General features: G+C 30.8%; 1 long non-coding RNA gene across 1 annotated transcript; it reads left to right on the forward strand.

The window, feature by feature from the left end:
* Positions 1–1,332: 1,332 nt before the first annotated feature.
* On the forward strand, positions 1,333–5,159 carry LOC112679476. Its single transcript, XR_003148218.1, has 3 exons — positions 1,333–1,370; positions 1,433–1,586; positions 4,838–5,159. It is a non-coding gene; the product is annotated as an uncharacterized LOC112679476 (long non-coding RNA).
* Positions 5,160–5,701: the final 542 nt, after the last annotated feature.

Raw genomic sequence — 5,701 nt, forward strand, 5'->3', positions numbered from 1 at the left:
AACCGAGTAGTAATATTAAGAGATGTAATAAAATTGATTCCTAGAATAATGAAGTAGGTCAAACGGACAAGGCTTATCGTTGAGTATTGCCGAAATAACAAGATATAATAAACTGTTAATCCGTATTCCTAGAATAGTGAATTAGGTCAAAAGAGCAAGGCCTATTGCTGAGTATTGCCGAAACAACAAGACCAATGACGTCAATCAATCCATATAAAAGAGGGACCAAAATGACCACAATTCAGATGAGTTCTAGTCACGGAACAACAAGCTACTTCACGCCACTTTGTATTAGAATTTGTTAAACACTTTGAGTATTAAAATAAATGTATTAATGTATTAAAAGTCTCATGTTTATTTAAATTAAATACATCTTCGACTTGCAATACTTGAAATCGAGCCGGTGGCACGTAACACATGTAATTTAGTGCGCAGACCTCTATAATTTTGATAATACCCATTTATATAATTGATTTTAGATTTATATGAATTAACATTATTTTTGGAATTAAACTTAAAACTATTACTAATATTACATTTTTTCATATTACTTTGCCTAGGCTGAATCAGTTTTTTTGAAAAAGTGTGGGAACTCCATGAAGGTATTTAATAATCCAATTTCTTTACCCGTTGTTCCTCTTTTGCTGAAGTTCAAGACGAAGAGACTTCATTTGTTCACGTTGGATAGTTGTCAGGTCCGAATTTATCCAAAGATTTTTATATTTATCTGTATTGCATAATTTTGATTTTGATTTTAGAATAGTAGTTACATCTGATGGTTCATTGAATGTAATTCCTAATGGCCGATTTTTAATTGATGAGTTACCTATTTGGATTTTAGAAATAGATACGTATACTTTCATGTTAGATATTAAATCATTAACAACTGCTTCATCACTTATAATATCGTTTTCAGAAGTATTAAAAATTAATATATTACGTGATCTAGATAATCTATCATTAACTTCGTTTACTAGATCGATGTTATTTTGATCAGTAGAGTTCATTTTATCACGCAAATAATTTAATTCAGATTTTAAAAAATCATTCTCTTTTTGCAAATTATTAAATGACCCTCGACAAATAAATCGACAAATAATAACCATGGTTCAAATATTTTAATTTTATTTCAGTGGCAATTCGTATTATTGGTGTAATTAATCAAAAATAACAGTGAACTATACAGTATAAACTATACTGTATGACTAGACAGTTCAATTTGACCAACAACTAATGCAATTTCATATTGCTCTCTACTGGTACCTATCTGATGATTATAAATTAATAAATAAAATAAAATATACATATTACATTTGTATATCTATATTATATTATATTTTAATCTTTCAACAAATTAAACAATCAATTATGTAAGTACATTTTTTTTTTAATAAATAATAACCAGGGTTAAAATATTTTAATTTTATTTCAGTGGCAATTGGTAGAATTTATACAATTAATCGAAGAATACGTTGAACTATATGACTAGACAGCTTAATTTGACCAGCAATTAATGCATATTCACATTGCCTGCTACTAGTATACTGTAACGTTTGGTTCTCCTGTATGTGTGGGATTGCCAAAGTGTACGTATATCTTATTTCAATGTATATAAGACAGTTTTTTATAGTATAAATAACAATTTTTCTTTTTATCTTAACAAACAAAATTTTCAAATGTGACATAAACATGTATAGCATTTAGAGGGAGGTTATATTACTGATGAAGATTTTTTAAATGGTTGAATGGGCAGATGAAAACGTGTTGAAAGGGTAGGTGAAAATGTAGAATGGGTAGAGGAAAGCAGGGCCTCTAAAGTCGTAGGAACGGCTTGGGTGTCCACGGCAACGTGGATAGCGGCTGAACAAGCGGCGGGGTCCTGGACTTGAGATGGCGGAAGAAACAACTGGCAGCGGTACTGTTGATGGCGGCTATCGGTCAGGTTGCTGGGTCGATGGCGGTCAACTGGCAAGTTGTTTAGGTTACTCTTCTACGGTGTACTATGTCACATACAGTAAAATACAACTAATTGTATTCTGTATGCATAGTATCCGTAGAATTTCAGCTAGGCAACTGCGAGAGGGTTGATTTTGTGGCTCTTCGGCCGGGTACTTAAGCGCGTTCGACCTCGATGTGGATAGCAGAATGTGGATTGATGATGTTTTAGTTTTTCGTAGTTTTTTTTATTAAAGTTGAGATGTGTTATGACGTGGAGTAGTTTTGATAGGTGATTAAAGATGTATTTTGATGATTTTTTATAAGTTGAAGGAATGAAAATAATTATATAGATTAAAAAATGTAAAAGAAAGTACGGAAAGAAAACGGCCGGTGAAAGAAGAATACTCTATATTAACTATCAAGTGACGCGAAAGGTGCGACGCGCCGCGCATCGCAAAGAGAGCAGGTGCGTCGGCGCCGGTTGCGCAATCGGAACACCGCTAGGTGGCGACACATATTTGGTTCACCTACATTGCCCCCTTAAAAGGTGACAAGAATGTGTGAGTGGCAACTTTTAATTTTATAGTGTGGACCTTTTTTGTTGTCTTTTGATTCTGGCGTTTTCTTTATAAAGCAGTTGATTCATCTTCCTGTTGCTGACTATGGAATTGTCCGTAATCAGCTCGCGAGCTTTCTGGATTTGAACTTTACGGTGTGGATCTAAGTTGGTGGTGGTGGCCGCAACCATGAGTTCGCGAGCTTTTAATTCCATGTAAGTGAGTGAGTTTTCGGCTAAAGGGTCTTTGGGCGTTAATTTTACTGACGGAGGGAGATTTATTTTAGATTGAAGATTATAACGGGTGATTTTTGAATCTTGATATCTTTTTTGCTGTGCTTGAATTTTGGAAAGGTCGATTTGAGAAAATTGAATTTGTAGTTTATTGAGACAGTGAGTGGTGAAAGTTTGATTGGTAATACGAGACAAGGGAATTTTGACTATTAAAGATGGTCTATTCGGAGAGCTGGACATCCCTAGATTATACATGGAAAAAATAATTATTAAAGAGTAAGGATATATACAGATACAGATAAGAGTTTATCAGTTTTTGGATGAAATTGACTCCTTCTTGGAAGGGAAGTATGGGCGAATTTTGCGAAAGTTGTATCGAGTGAATTTTGAACTGGTTGTCTTGATGTCGACGGTGTTGTTATTGTATACGGCTTTGATTTCGTAGGGACCTTGATAGATATCGAAGAGCTTGGATATCTCTCTGTCGTGGCTGGATGATAAAGAATGATTTTTTACCAATGTCCACTGACCAGGTTGATATGTAGGAAAAGTCTTTCCCTTATCCATGATTACTTTGCGTTTTCTTAAATATTTGACATTATTCCGCCGAACCTTCATATGAATTTGTTGAATACTGTCTTCAGATGTTGATAGTTTGAACGGAAGTACCTTTTCTAGTGATGTAGTAGATGGTTGTCCGTATATAATATGGTGAGAGATATATTCAGAGTCCCTTTGGACCCAGCACGCATGATTTCTGTTATAGTTGAGAAAAAAAATGAGTTGTATAGAGTAGGAACTGAAGATGGTTGAATTAAAGGATGGTTAAGTTTTGGAAATATGCAGCGTGCCACATCACATTTTATATCTGCTCATCGAGTTGACAAGCAAAACGAATTAACTTTGCGTGAAACAGTTAAAATTAAATTTGGAGGTCAAAGATTTTTGAGTTGTACATGCAAAAGTGCTTGTCAAACTAAACGTTGTGCTTGTTTTAAAAAACAAAACTAAATAATTATTAATTATACGATAAATTATATTATGTATAAGTTATTAAAATTATTATATAATTTGTTTAATTACCAACATATTACTACTCGTATTATTAATTATATCAAAACTTAACTTAATATAATATACATACCATATTACACAATGTAACAAACAAAAATTATTATAAAATTTTGATAAATATAAAATATATTTTCGGTACACAAAGTGAACGACCAGATTATGAAAAAAAATTACACGATGTCAAATTGGAACGACCGTTTCATGAAAAAAGTGACCATATCATGAAATGGTCAATTTCACTAAGTGGCTATAACATATGTATTAAATAAAATATATAAAATATATGTTTATGTACTGATATACTGTAGTAGGGTTTGTTTTCCAAGTAATCACACCCATACCTTGATGTATACTTACTAAAAATTGGTCTTAAGCGTAATTCCTAAAAATATATTAGGAGAAAAAGATTATAAAAAGAAAATGATGCAGTAAATTAGATTTTAAAAGTATATTTAAACAAATTCCTACTGGTTATTAAATAATATTAGTTTTTTTAGTAAACAACGTTTTCTAATAATTTTATCTGTTTTTAACTTAGTAACCTGATGTAGTCTAACTTTTAAATATTCATTACAAATCAATGAAACTAATTCTAATCTATGGTTCTCCAAAAAATTAGCATCTGGACAACTTTCATTCACAAAAATATTGAAATTGAAAACATAATTTCTTGCATAAAAAATTATTTTAGTTGTTAAAGAACACTTAAGAGAAACAAAATTACATGTTAATTCAAGAAGTTTTTCTTCTACAAATCTCACTATTTTTAGTACAGCATCAGAACATTTAACCAACCCCCCTCTATTCTTAAGGTTAATAAAAGTTGAATAAGCATTTGCTTGAGAATAATTATGCTCACTAAATTTTTCTAATAAATTTTCATAACAAGTTAAACAATTAAGCTTTATGAGAATTTTTCTTACAACAAAACCACACATATAATATAAAATATTTTCTTTAATTACACCAAATCCATCATTTCGCTTGTTTGAATATCAGGTAATATACTATCTTCTTCATTTTCAACATTTCCAGATTTTCTTTTGGACCAGCGGATTTCAAAAACACTTTCCTCGCAAGAACCATCAAAAGCTATATAGTTGGCGGCATATGATGAAGTCACAGAATTTTTCAATAGCATTTGTTTCATTGATGTTCTGAATTCGATTACATTACTATTGTGACCGAAACGCTATCTAATTTTTTAAAAAAATATTTCAAAGTGATCATGTGAGACTTTGTATGTTAAAAGGTACTTATAATGAATATCATCAAGAAGTTGTTCAGAGATAGTAAAGACGGATTTAACATCAACAGCAAATCCTGTAACAAATATCATCAAATACAAATTAAAAATGATTTCGCATAATATTGTTAAATATAATTTTTCATGATTAAACACAATGTTATTATTTTTAAAAATCAAAAATTATTTAATAGGTTTAACTTTTTGGTAGTTAAATATTACTAGTGAATTATATGCCAATACTTGGTACATATGTAATTAACTAGAAAACTATTGTTCTCATCAACTTACCAATAATAAAAGTTTTACGTGGGGTATTACAAATTGGTGTACCGTCTACATTTGTCAAACTCAGTAAGTAATCACCAAGGCTCGGAACTTTATGCGCTAAAAAGTTCTCAAATTTGCGCATACATATGCGTCAAAAAACATCATAATATGCGGTAAAATATGCAGTAAAAATTTGGAAAATATGCAAAAATATGCAATTTATTAAATAAAAAATAAATTTTATACACAAAGTTTGAAATTTAAAATTAAGTACATGAGAAAATAAAATTTAAAAAAAAATAAACTTTTTGCACACTTGTTTGTATTGCTGTCTGCCTGTATGGATACTGTATATCTTCAAAAAACTTTAACCTTCTTGATTT

The sequence above is a fragment of the Sipha flava genome, unplaced genomic scaffold (genome assembly GCF_003268045.1).
Source record: "Sipha flava isolate LNK unplaced genomic scaffold, YSA_version1 16307_pilon_pilon, whole genome shotgun sequence".
In the NCBI taxonomy this organism is placed as follows: Eukaryota; Metazoa; Arthropoda; class Insecta; order Hemiptera; family Aphididae; genus Sipha; species Sipha flava.